The sequence below is a fragment of the Xyrauchen texanus genome, chromosome 19 (genome assembly GCF_025860055.1).
Source record: "Xyrauchen texanus isolate HMW12.3.18 chromosome 19, RBS_HiC_50CHRs, whole genome shotgun sequence".
Taxonomy (NCBI): Eukaryota; Metazoa; Chordata; class Actinopteri; order Cypriniformes; family Catostomidae; genus Xyrauchen; species Xyrauchen texanus.
Genome location: NC_068294.1, coordinates 29,568,989 through 29,583,992, shown reverse-complemented (window position 1 = coordinate 29,583,992; position 15,004 = coordinate 29,568,989). Strand labels below are relative to the sequence as shown.

The 15,004-nt window shown below is 37.1% G+C and overlaps 1 pseudogene; it reads left to right on the top strand.

Moving 5' to 3' along the window:
* LOC127659799 (protein FAM149A-like) overlaps nucleotides 1–2,310 on the top strand; it is a 40,451-nt pseudogene extending 38,141 nt beyond the window's left edge.
* The last annotated feature ends 12,694 nt before the right edge of the window (nucleotides 2,311–15,004 follow it).

Here is a 15,004-nt window from a genome sequence, read left to right as displayed (position 1 = left end):
AAAGTTAAAATACCTTAAACTAATATCATTTTAACATCTTCTTAAAAGATATGAACTCTGCACATATTTAATTTGGTTTCAGGGTCTTTATGATCTTTCTCTGTGTCTCTTAGTTCAGAGGGAGGACCCTGAGAAGTGGAGCTACCAGTGCCATGCACCCAGGAAACTACCTCCCACCTTTAAGAGAGCACACGTTGATGCTGGAGTCTCTATCCCGGCCCAATACTACTCACACATTTAGAGTAATACTCCCTTACAATTCTAATGTTTACAGTGAAGCATGTCTTTTAACTGGATATGGGTAGTTGAGATGCACATGGACTTTTATTTAATCAACATTGTTAGAAATGTATTATAATGTATAAAGGGATGTGTGTGTATTAGGTCAGTGATTTCCAACCGGGGCACACTTTTCCCGAGGGGTATGTTAGCAGGTTCCAGGGGGTACATGAAAATTGTAGGCATTAGATTAATTGAAACCTTCAGTTGAACAATATTGATTCTTAAAATACCAAATTCAATCTTTGACTCTATTTGAATTTAAGCTTTGAGTTCCTTTCACTGCATGTTAAGAGAAAAAGTTTGGTTCCTTCCGTGTAACATACGTGCTATCAGGGTCATTGTGTTGTGGCAGATAATTGTTAGTTATTACTAAAGTTAAGGGTTTTAAGTGCTACAAAACCACATACCAAAACTGAGTTTCTATACAACTTTGTGGAAACCTGATACCATATCCTACCAGGAAGTGATATAGATACTTTCCTGGCTCAGAAACTGCTGTGGTAACAGAGCTTGAAATAGGTTCTAAACATGATGGAGTCTCTTGTTAGGTGTAACTCATGCCATGTTTTTGTTCTGCAGTCAGACACACCCATAAAAAGGTCATTCACACATATGGACTTTGCCTGTAATATGAGGACAGGTCGAGGACCTGGCAAAGGTGGGTCACTTTTACAAAACACAAGCCTGATTTGGCAGATGTCAGAGAGACAACACAAGCACATCATGGCTTTAAAATTTTGCATCTGAATGGGAGTTTATACAGTTTTCCATTAGCAATATGATAACAAACTGACAATATTCTTGTGAATATGGCAAACAGCATTTACCAAATAAACAATTACGTGCACATTCTCTGGAAAAACTGGTTATGGCCATTTATTATAATCCATTTTAGAATTCTTCACATAATGTTATTTAAGTCATAAATTCTCATCCCTTTTCTTAAAAACAGCACACAAGAGTGCAGAACATACTGTAGGCCATGACAATCATGCAATGTTTCAACCAGCTCTATATTTATACTGTTCAGTTCTTTTAATGCTTGTAAATTATTTTGGAAAACAACATTGAGGCAATCTATATATACAAATAGTGCAAACATAGTGATAAACAGCAATTGTACTACAAAAATGAAGCTCAAAATGCTGAGTAGGGACTCGATTGTGCATCTGTTTTTTTTTTTTTTTTTAATTTGTTGAATCAACCGTCATTTCTAACAATCTGCTCAAATGATTGGATTTCCCAACGCTATTACAGTGCATATTCCGAATAAGGTGTTTATATGACATATAATTTTGATTAATACAGACATATACCAGCTGCATTATTCTAATTTTGGAAAACAGAATATTGGCTTTATCCTGAATATATGGCAATCCATTAACACATGTACATGATATATGGTATGTACACGGACTGTATGTAATCTTGTGTATGTTATTACAGTCACTGATAGATTTATCTGGATGTCTTGTACTGTAGGTGAGAGCACACCTATGGGAGTGACAGGGTTCAGTATGCGTATCACCTCTTCTACAGCTAGTGAGTTCCTAGAGTGTCCCACACCCAGCAGAAGGCATATAGCAATCTCCACCTGTGCTGATGGGGAGGGAGGGAACATGCCCCTGCTCAACTCTATAGGTAAATGTGCTGCTAAGCACTTATGTTTATTCTCAACAAACGCATGTGAATACTTATATTCACAAACAGTTCAAAGTTTAAATGTTGATGAGTATTTCAAATGTTGATGTTTATTTCAAATAGAATTACAGCCTTAAAAGCCATTAACTTTGCAGTCTGTGCTGCATAGTCTTGATACGTATGTTCAACAAATGAAAACAATAAGCAGTGACAAATGGGGCTTAAATAAAAGGAAAATGTGGAAATGTAGGGAAGAGAAAACAAAATGAAAAGGAAGTTCAAATAAACCATCAATACAATCTGCTTTCAGGTGGCCAGAGTCATCGGAAACAGTTGAGCCGGTTTCCAGTGCATGCGAGGAAGAAATTTCAGCCAGTCATGCCATAGCGGACCAGTTAATTTTGTAATTGAACACAATTGCAATTATCGAACAATGCAAACACTGCTGCTAAAAAAGGATTGTTTACCCAAAAATTGAATTTCTCTCATCATTTATTCACCCTCATGCCACCCCAGATGTGTATGACTTTCTTTGTTCTACTGAACACAAACAAAGATTTTTAGAAGTATATGTCATCTCTGTAGGTCCATTCAATGCAAGTGAATGGTGGCCAGAACTTTGAAGGTCCAACAAGCATGTAAAGTCAGCATAAAAGTAATCCATATGACTCCAGTGGTTAAATTAATATCTTCAAAAAGCGATAAGATAGGTGTGGGTGAGAAACAGTCAATTTTTTAAGTAATTTGTGGATTACATTAATGCTGCCTTTATGTGCTTTTTGGACTTTTCCAACTGGATGTATCCCTGTTGATTTATTTTTTTAAATGTCAGTGTTGAATGCAAAAACATTTTGTTAAAAAGTTAATACATACATCATGTAACGCTTAATATTAATTTAGGTTTTTACTGCTTTTAGAAAAGTGTCTGAGGCCAACAGGATTATACAAAACTCAATATATAGTATATTTATTTCTTTTAGATATAGATGTTCTTGGTTTGACCTACCAAACTGAAGATCAATATTTGAATCAAAGACATTTCATTGAAACTTTTGCCTTCTTGGCAGAGTAATTTGCAATAAAATTATTATATAATTTGGCAAAGGTTCAGTAATATAAGTATCAACACTGGTAGAGAATATTATAGTTATTTGGTCCCTGGCAATTCTATCCCTGCAATAAAATATTTCAGAATATTTATTTCCCCGTCTAAGCTTATATTGTCTTTCTATTATTATTAAAATCACACTTTTTACCTTCTTTGATGAAACAGAAGACTACAATAATAAAAATAACTTGTATTGGCCATTTAGGGTAATGAGTTATCCCCCTAAACCCCATTTGCTGCTCTTTTTGTATCGAATCAAAAGACTTGGCAGACCACTACTGACCACTACATTTGTGCCAACTACAACACACAACTAACTAGAAACACACACATGCAAGCCATAAATCAGACCGATCTTTATATATTCCTGAATTAACTTCACTGTCTGTTAATGTTTAAGCAGGAAGCACTTCACCCACAGATAAACCTCATTCTTCCCAGTTTTTAGAACTCCATCTGTTTGATCAGACCAATGTTTTTTTTTTTTTTCTCTATCTGTAAGAAGCAAGTTGAAATAATGAAGTCTGAAGTTCACTGTGAAGCAGCCTGTGTGTTTCATTCAGAGCTTTAGCTACGGCCAGCTTCATCCAACAAAATGGGCATCCTTTTTGGATTATACATTCTGGGGATCATATTTATAACCATTCTACTAATACTACTACTGGCATCCACTGCATATCATCCGCCTAAAGGTTACATTGAAAAATGGAATGAAATGTGGCCAATTCCAGGAATGGTGGGCGCTTACCCAATCTTTGGCAATGCACTGCAGTTTAAAGCCAATGCGGGGTGTAAGGTTTGTGATCTTTTCAGCTAGCATAAGGTCTGTGTTTTCATCTTGTTGTCATTATTTTGTATGTATAATATAACAGTGATATTGCAACATTATAAAAGTGTGTTTCTGTTCAAATTTCAACCAGATTATTGAAGGAACGAATGAAAACGGTCACCTTCCTCTGGCAAAAGCGTGGGTGGGACCAGTCCCCTTTCTGATCTCATATCATGCAAAAAATATTGAGGTGTCTTTAACCCAAATATCTCCCCTCACTATTTCCATTTTGATACACATATTTACAGTGACCTCTGAAAGTATTTGGACACTATACAAACATATAATGCCTTTTCTTATGCTTAACTTTTCCTTACTACTGACTTTTAAACAGTTTTTGCATTAAGTTTTGAATGATACAGGTTTTATTTAATTATTTAGCTAAAAAGTTTCAAACTAGCTTAATTTTTTTATTATATTATGCAATGATGTTCATACATTGTTTCTTACTTAAAGGGATAGTTCACTCAAAAATGAAAATTCTCTCAAATAATTTACTCATACTCATGCCATCCCAGATGTGTATCACTTTCTTTCTTCTGCAGAACACATACAAATATTTTTAGAAGAATATTTGAGCTCTCTAAGCCCATTTAATGCAAGTGAATGGGTACCTAAATTTGGAAGCACAAAAGCACATAAATGTAGAATAAAAGTAATCCATAAGACTCCAGTGGTTAAATCCATGTCTTCAGAAGTGAAAGGTGTGGGTGAGAAACATATCAATATTTTAGTCCCTTAAAGTAGTCTCCACTTTAACTTTCTCATTCTTCTTCTTTTGTATACTTCATTTGTTTTGTTTTTGTTTACTGGCCAGGGGGGAGAATTAATAGTAAAAAAAGACCACAATATTGATCTGCTTCCCATCCACACCTATCATATCGATTCTGAAGATACAGATTTAACCACCAGTGTCTTGTGGAGTGATGCTGCCTGGTTTCTGGACTATTTTACTATTGGACTATTAGCTTTTTTGCACTAGCATTAAAGCTAATAGACATGGACAAAAAGCTAATGTTTATATTTAATGTTGACATCACAGACTTGTCATTCCCAACTTTTCTTCCCACTGGAAACAGCACAGGTGAAAATTGGCACAACTGGTGTAAAAAATGCTGACTCCTTCCTACAGTTCTCCATTCTCTCTGACTTCCTGGAGGTAATGAATGAACAAACAGATATTTTGATAAATTATTGTTTCATCACATCACATTATGTGCTTTGGACATCATATGTTGTGAGTGCTGCATAAAATATTTCCTGAACATACACTGAATTACAAATATTGTGAATTAGCAACAGAATTGTTTAACTAAGCATCTCTAGTTATTTGTATATTGTTAATCAATCAACTAATGTTTTTGCATGCAAAATTCAATGATCATATTATCAATATTAATTGATAATACGATAACAGCCTTCAATAAGGGGGCATGAATAATCATCTGTGTTACCAATAATACAAATAGGATGTGTTTCTTTACAACAGAAACTGCAATGGGCAAGAAAATCTTATGCACAGAGCAATGCTGACTCTGAGTATGTCCAAAATGTCTTTAAGTAACCAAGTTCCAATGTTAGAGCATACTGTATTTTGAAGCTTCTTACTACTAAATAAAAGAGCCATGTTATAGAGTGTTAGAGAGTGTTAATATTCCTCTTGCAGAATGATTGACATCATCACCAAGAGACAGAGAGCTCCATCTGGATCTACAAAATGACAGAGGAAGGCAAAGAGCATTCCAGAATACTGAATATTCTCCACTCCTTTACTGCAAGTATGAGTAATCAATTAACAATTAAAGGGCTCATGACAAACGCTTTTCGTTATTTTTATATTTTTATCTTACCTAAATTCCACTTATAATGTTAGAAAAGTTTTTTTTTTGTTTGTTTTTTTTTGCACCAAAACTGTCATAAATTAGTAATATATGATAATTTTCCACCTTGTCTCTGGCCCTCTGTCTGATATGCTCAGTTTGGCCCTCAGCATCTCCTTTAAACTCCAATGTTAATGCCCAATTTTATGATTGGCTAACATTGTACAGCCCTTTGAATACAGCCATATATATTTGAAACTCAATTGGAAGGAAATGAACCAATACAAAAACACAATGATACAAAACTAAATGTCAGGGTTCACACATAACACATACCCAACACATTGCCTTTAAATGCATTACACTCTTCACTCAAGCGCAGCAGCACCATAAACTATCAAACAGTCATGACATTTGAAACATTTGTGAATGAAACAGGTTACTTCCGGTTTTGCAAGCAGGTCCAATAGTGTTTGTTTTAACTGACCCGTCCATCAATAACAGTTCCTTTGCAAAGCTTGAATAATTTTGTGACTGGTTCACAAGCAATACATGCTGATATGAGCCAAAAACACATACAATCCATGCTGAAATGTTCTGAACACACAAATTTAATACAATCCATGGTAAAACAGTCCTGCACTGACACGATCAGAAACTGTTAGCCTTCTTTTACTCTTTTTCTTATGTTTATGTGCTTCAGCAGGTCAAAGCAGAGACAATGGTCTTCACAGGCACGACATCTCCCATGTCTGTTTACATACAGGACGGCATGCAATTCTCTCAACCAGCGGAGGAGTAGAACCAACGTGCCTTTAAAATTTTTGATTGTACCACTTGAACCAATTAGAATGTGGTTCACATTGCCGAAAACTCCTCAAAACGATCAAATATGTCCATCTAGTGAATGTTTACATAGACCAACATTTAGTGCAGGTGGGAGCAAAAATGCATTCTGGACGTGTTTATAATCAAAACAGTAAGAAGCAGAATCGGGACCTCTTTTAAGATTTTTAACTTGACATTGATTCTTTTAAAGGGGTCGTGTAGTGCTATATTTTTATTTTATTATTTTCCAATGATAATGTTAATTTTGCACCAAAACAATACAATTTAGTAATATATGATCATTAAGCGCCTCTTTAAAACCACAGCCCACGCACTTTTAGCCTACACCTCAACTGAACTTCGGCTGAAGTTGCAACCTCGGCACTTTAATAGTAGTATAGCATGGGAATTGACTGAGAAGGAGTGACTACTAGCCTCTTTGTGTCATTGCTTTCCTGTTCCAGGGAGATAAAAATTATCAAACTTATGTCTTGCTCAAGTAATCAACAGGTCAGGCTTCGGCAAATTGAACAAGAGATGAGTGCTTAAAGAACATGCCTCTAACAGCTTTGACACCTTAATGAATCATTTGTTTCATATCAATGCTTATAAAAGAGTATCGCACTGCCATAATCACATGATTTTACCCGCAGGTGTAGTCAGAGTGTGGCAAGGCACACAACTAGAATTGATGAGTCTATAACAGAAGTAATACATCTACTATTGAATACAGAAGTTTTTGTTATAGCCAATAATACTCGAATTGTATCACACATAACTCAAACACTTATCTCACCCATGGTAACTAAAAAATAAACACATGTCATAACATAAAACGACATAATTATCATTAAATGGAACTTAAAACATAACTACATTTACGCATTTGGCAGGCGCTTTTATCCAAAGCACAAATTACAGTGACAATCCCCCCGGAGCAACGTGTCTTGCTCAAGGACACAATTGTGGTGGCCGTGGGGTTCGAACAGTCCCCAAATCCTGAAAAGATGTACCTTGTTAATTATGCAATGACAATAGCCAATAGCAACTCATCAAGCATAAACAACAACAGACGTTAAAGTATATTCCGACTATAATTCGTTGTAGTTTTAGCATCTGATATTCATTTAAAATATGTAAATGTGCCCTTTGCACCAAGAAAAGTGAAAAAATGCAGATGTCTTAACTGGTAACATCCAGGGGAATGGAGGCTTCACCCAGATGTAGTCCAGGGGATTTGTAAGGAGTTCAGTACAGCGGAGGTGGACTGCTTTGCCTCGGAGGACACAACTCACTGCCCACTGTGGAAACTGGTTACATCCAGGGGAATGGAGGCTTCACCCACTATGGAAACTGGTTACATCCAGGGGAATGGAGGCTTCACCCAGATGTAGTCCATGGGATTTGGAAGGAGTTTGGTACAGTGGAGGTCCAGACCGTGGTCTCCCCTACTTCTAACTCTATTAGTGGGCAGACTGAGGTGGCTTCCTCCCAGAAAGGGCCTGATATCCCAGCTGAGCTGCCATATTTTTCACCCAGAACCAGCCCATCTTCAGTTATGGGTTTGGACTCTTGGACCAATTCCCTTAACAGACCGTGAGCCTTCGGTTGTTCACACTGTTCTCAATGAGAGGACTACTTCTACATGACTGCTTTATGCACATCGCTGGAAGCTTATTTGTTCAAGTTGACACTGTGCCACCCTGAAGGTTCATGTGGCAGCCATTTCGGTGCACCACTCTTTCATTGGGGGCTTGTTCCAGAATTCCTTCAGTTTTATTTGCAGCTTCCTTAAGGGTGCAAGGCATCTTAATCATGCTTGCACTCCCCATTCCCCAGTGTGGGACTTACCTTTGGTGTTGGAATATCTTTGTCTACATCCCTTTGGAGAATGCAGAACTTAAGTGGAAGTCTTTGTAAGTGGCCTTCCTCCTGGCCATTGCTTCCACTAAGAGGGTTAGTGAGCTTCATGCATTGTCCATGAGTCAGTCCTGTATGAGATGGAAATCGGAAGGTGCTGTTGTTACCATCTGGCCCAACCCGACCTTCCTTCCTAAGGTGCTTCTGCATCAGTTCCAACCAACAGCACTTGAGTCCAGTGATGATGGACATTTTCTTCCATGTGCCCCAACCAGGCTTTGCTATGTAGAGGCTACTGAGCAGTGAAGATGATCTGATCAGTTGTTTGTCTGTTTTGGGGGCATTAAAGCATTAATATACCCCTCTATCCAAACAGAGGCTGTCATGGTGGGTTGTGGAGGTCATCACCATGGCATACAAGAAGGTTCAATGACTCTTGCTTGAGGTGTGTTTCCCTTATGGACATCTGTGCTGCAACCATCTGGTCCTCCCTATGCACTTCTGCAAGATCCCTCCTCCCTCCTGGGTTTTGGCACCACTGTAACAGTTAAGGAATGGCCAAGGAGGCAGCGGGAACAGGCTGAACAGTAAAAATAAAGTTTAATGGTAAACTTAAAACAAACATAAACTAACATGCAGCTCTGCCGCGTGTGTCTCTCTCCCTCGAGCCTGCGTCTCTGGCTGACACTTATCTCGCTCTCCTGCTGATCAGCTGATTCAGCACCGACCGTGCTCCATCACCACGTAACCAGCGTTTCCTGTTATTCTTCTTTCAAGAGGGAAATTTGTCTAAATTGGCAGTAAGAGAAGATTGATATGGAAGATCAGTCATAAAGTCAGCAGAATTAGACAAAGTGTGCTTTGTATCCTATTAATGCTTTGTATCCTATTATTGGGGATGAAGAAATAACTTGAACCCTTAACACTAATACTAAGTAATACTAAGTAATATGCTGCTTTTAAAAGGTATAAAACACAGGGCATATTATGCTTGTGTAATGTTGTTGAATGCAGACACAAACTATAAAACAACTGTAAAAGTAAATTACATAAAACACATAATAGAGAGGGACCCATACATAAGAACACGAAGTTGAACCAATACAGCGTTCCAGATGTATCAGAAACCGAAAACAGCTGCCTCATCAAAGGTATGTGTGAACTATGCAGTGACAACTTTATAGCCAGTCTCTCTCTCTCTCTGTCACCGCAGAAGCAGATTTGAATCTCTTTCCTTAGATTACGTCAGCACTCTTACTATGTACGTTGATAAATATCTAGTCAGTCACTGTGATTTTGACAATCTTGGAAGCTGGTCTGGTATAAATTGACCATATCATTTTTTTTTAATTACTTGTTGTTGCTTTTTTTAATTGTCCAAATTGATTGCAGAATGTTGTTGTGATGACATCACAAGCAGCCCAGTTTGCGGCCACCCCACTTAAAAATGAGTTCCTGCGCTGGATACATTATCATCCTGCACTGCAGCACACATGGCAAGAAACATAAAAATGGTCAAAGACGTCCATCTTAGTACTTGTTTACATACTCCAACATACAATAATGCAGATGTGCGAAAGAACACGTCTATGATACGCTTGTGCTGAAAAAATGGGTAGCAGCTCAATGAAAGGCAATTGCTTCTCCCTTTCAGAGTTGTAAATTGACACTGTGTCTTAAAAGTGTCGAGATACATAGCAGTGGTCAAAAGTCTGTGTAGTTCAATTTTATATTCAAAATAATTCAAAATAGTCCAGATGGGTCCCCTTTGGTGTTATTTTAGGAATAGCTACCCACACAAGGTGTGCTCATGACTTGAACTGCATGCCAGTGGTGGGGCCAAGGGTGCAATTACGCATGTTGTGGGATGTGTAAACAGAAATGAGCAATATTTTCGTGACATCACGAACAGACAGATTTCAAAATGAGACGTTTCAGCAGGATGGCAATTTTAAATGCTCTTTTTAGACTGGGGAGGATGTTTTGAGTTCTGAAATGTACAGTATGTTTTTATAGTACAGTTACCACTTATATGTCTAAGTATCAAGAAAAATTAGATTCTCCATTTCATGACCCCTTCAAAAGCAGGGCGAGATGCATGATAATGTCAAAGCAGTTTGTCTAGTGCATGTTTATGTGGTAAAACATTTAGGAAGGTGTCCTGTTTACTGTAAGTCTCCTTTGGTGTAGACGAATATCCCATGACAGATGATGCCCATCTCTTTCCTCTTCACCTGTCTGACCAGGTGAAGAGGAGTACCAGTGGGCATGGCCAATGGTGCAACACTGCAAAAGTTGGCATTGATGTCTTGCTGTAGAGGCAGACTTTTGCTGACGTATTGGTCTTTGTGATGTCACAAAATCCACAAATTCCAAATAATCCACTTGAGTTTTGAGTTCTCAAAGTTACATTATGTTTTTATAGTAAAATTATCTCTTAAATGTCTAAAGATCAAGGAAAATTTGATTGCTGATGTCATGACCTCTAATGTATTGTCAAGGTAATGTTGCATCAGTCTCTGTATGGCACAAGAGTTATAGACGAGAGTTACACCCGAACCACCAAATTATGAAATACTGAATTTTCTTTGTTTGTTTATTTATTTGTTTAAATTGTTTTGTTTTACCTGAAGGTTATCAAGGATAGAGCAAAGTTAATGAGCTCTGAATCTGACAGCGACTCTGACCGGGGACATTGGAAGAGAAAAGATTTCCTTGACATGCTTTTAAAATCTACTGATGAGAATGGAAAGAATCATGAGTCATGAGGATATTCAGTAGGAAGTGGGCTCCTTCATATTTGAGGTACAAATAAAACTAGAAAAGATAAGTTTGTCAAGACAAAGTCTTGCCTGTAAGTAAAAAAAATGTCTGAGAAAGCCTAGAAGTTTGGAGGTTATATAGCCATTATGTACTTAAATATTTTAAGAGCTTTAAAGCAACAAGGTAGGTAGGTAGGTAGGTAGCGCTACCTGGTGTGTCATCAAGGAGAGTCTGCCTCTCTTCCCTGCTGTGCCTCTGTTTGCACGCAGCATCTGCAAGGCCTGTCACATCAGTAGGTGGCAGCAGTTTGTCAAGTTGCCAAACAGTGCACCAAATGCTGCCAGATCACAAAGATCTGCAGTGTTTGATGTCACTCTCATTATTTGCATCCCAGCACTGTCACAGCTTCTATTTCCATCTCCCATTGTTATATATGAAGCAACCTGATTCTTTATTTCTACTCAAAGCTCAGAATCTCTCACACCAAAGTTAAAAAAAGAGCAGCTGGGTGGAAAACAGTAACTTTTCAGGGCAGAACATGTTGCAAAAGGCAATAAATGCATCCGTTTATCAATTATTTATTAAAGCTTTGCTCTTTCTCTTAAACAGCAGTTGTTTTGCATGTGCTAGCATCTGTTGTGGTGCAATGTCCTTTTTTAATTCTCAAAACTCTGAGGCATGTATAAAATAATTAAAAGACTGCTGCTATTTTCTTGTGTTGCTTGATTACAGATGGTTTTAAAGTCTCAAATGGAGTTAAAACTGTCATCATACCTTATGCACTTCATCAGGACCCATGCTACTTTCCAGAACCTGAGGAATTTAGAGAAACTCAAAGGAAATTGTCTTTAAACAGCTTTCATTAACATGTTATAATGTAAGGTTATATAATATATGAGGCTTTATACACGAAAAACCTGCAATTGTTAACTTTTAAGGATCTATTTTAAGGATTTCTGTGGGTAAGATTCTACTTGATCTTACCCACAGAAATCACTTTTATTGGTGTAAACTAATTTGTTTGGTTGATTTGGTCAGATTGAATTACATTTCTGACTTAATAAAACCAGTTAATTTATGTTTCAAGCAAATTTCTTTAGCTTAAAAAAAATTTCAGTGTAGGGTTTATAGTTGTCTGAGGGCTTAAAAATGGTACATGGACTCTGTTTAGCTCTACATTCCAATAATGTCACTGAACTTTAAATGATTAACCAATGTTATTGGCCAGAAATTAAAATAAAATAAAATTGGACTGTATCTCCTCTACATCAGTAGCCGCAATTCACCCCAGATTCTTCACAGAGGAAATACCACAGTAAAAGTCCTCAAATGCTATAAAAGTCAAATAAATTACTGAAATAATACATATCTAAAAATCTGTTTCACAATATAACTTTATAAAATAGGACGCAAAGTAGACAAAACAAATGTTAACCTAAAAAGTCAAAAATATTATTTAATATCACTGAATCAACTTAAATCAACCTATATTCGGTTACATCAACAAAATACATTTTCAGGGTTAGATCAACTGCGAGCTACCTTTTTTAAATGTACTGCATTTTATTAGATAGGCCATATGACATCATAAGAACTTGTTATAGTGTCATTTCTATACATTTTTATGCTTCATGGAGGTCTGCTTACCCCAGAGTCAATGTGCTTAACATGGCTGACTCAATGAGCCAAGTTATGTACTTATCCTCCCACTCATCTCCAGAGTGTTTGGGCCTCTGTCCCACCACTGAATAAGACAGATTGTATCTCAGCAAGTGGGGCTCGCAGGTACAGGCCACGGGCCACACACAGCAAAACTGAGCCAAACACCTTTGGGGATTTATGTATGCACTCTTTAGTCATCCAGGAATGAAGGCTCCAAATTAGAGCATTTTGAAGAAATATGTTTCATAAATGTATAATTTTCTTAATCTTGTTGGCATTTTGAGATCTTATTCTCCTTTTCCCTCTTTCTGCATATGTGATTTCAGGCCAATGCTTCTTTATGATGGTGGAGAAGTTAGTTCTTGCAACAGTCTTGCGTCACTTTGAAATAGAGGCATGCCAGAGCCATGAGGAACTACAGCCTCTGGGAGATCTCATTATGCATCCTGAGAAGGGCATTTGGATCAAACTACAAAGAAGGACCAAATGACTCCCACCACCATAAAAGTTGTTCTTACATCAGTGACAAACCTACATTTTTGTGTCGCTAGTTATAAGTTAATGATAATGCACAGTAAGCTACTCATTATCACACAACACATCATGACAGGGTGATCAGTGACCCCCAACCTGAAGTGGAGGGGTCTTGTATGCCCCTGAAGAGGTTAATTTTGTCATAATGACTCACTGACTGTATATTAATCCCCTTATTACACAGCCTTCTAAGGAGCAAATAAATAGACATGAAATATTGATTTTAGTTTATTGAAACTAGCACACAGTGCGGCATGGTGGCTCAGTGGGTACCACTGTTGCCTCACAGCAAGGAGGTCCCGGGTTTACCTTTCTGTGTGGAGTTTGCATGTTCTCTCAGTGTTTGTGTTGGTTTCCTCCAGGTACTCCAGATTCCCCCCACAATCCAAATACACTACTGGTCAAAAGTTTTGAAACACTTTTTGTTGTGACTACACAAAATCCATAATAAATTAAAACTGTGTAATATTTTAGCATCTTCAAAGTAGTCAGCCTTTGCCATTTGCAGACATGTACTCTTGACATTTTCTCAACCAACTTATTGAGGTATCACCCTGGGATGCTTTTTAAACAGTATTGAAGTAGTTCCCATCTATTTTGGGCTCTTATTGGCTGCTTTTCTTTATAATTTGGTCCAACTTTTTTTTTGTTACATTTTAGTTTTCTAATGAAATAAATTAATATGGTGGCACAATTATATTTTGTCTGCAAAATTAATTTCTATAGGTGTAAGTGAGAGTGTGAATGTGAATGTGTTTGTCTGTGTGTCAGCCCTGAGATGGACTGTCCACCTGTACAAGGTGTTTTCCTGACTTTGGCACGAGACCACTGGGATAGGCTCCAGAACTCCTCACACCCTACATAGGACATGTGGCTATTGAAAATGGATGGATGAAACTAGCACAGTTACTGTATGTATGAAGTCGGGTTGTATGGTACTATGGACTATTTGACTGCAGAATGGTGCAATTGACCCATTAGAATCATGTATTTTTAGAGAGCTGTGTAAATAGTGGTATGAACCAATTCAATTGAGACAAAAATATTTTTCACACATGAGACTGTATACCTTAGTTGTAAATATAGATATATTATTTTATACCAATTAACCTCAAACAGATAAAATCTTACAGTTTGTCCTTAAACATTAAGCTTGCACACTTTTATTCTGGCCACGTAAATAACTGTTATCGGATTTAAGATTAAAGCTGATATCAGATTTATTTATTTTTTTCCTTGATTGTTTAACACATCTGGTGTTGATTACTTAAGGAAGACAATGTACAACATTTGTCATTTATTTTATACAAATTGCAGAATTATATAAAATTCACCAAGTATTGTACTTTTTCAATATTTGGCTAATCTTAAATTCATGGATCTATTGCAGATATATAAAGCATTAAAATAACTGCAATTTGAAGCCCTCATTAGATTCACAGGGTCAAAACAAATCTTTGGCAAAGTAATTTTCAGACTAAATATTGTCTGCCCACCCAGCCATTCCAGAAGCAAAAGCACCTTATTCAAATACACAGATTAAATATAAGTGATACCTTTAATCAAACTGACATTCATCTTAATGGAATTTCTAGGGGCTTTCATTTATTGGAAATGTTTTTTATTAATATATATTAAATGAGAAATTTAAATCCCAATGTGTATTTTGTCCCAGTG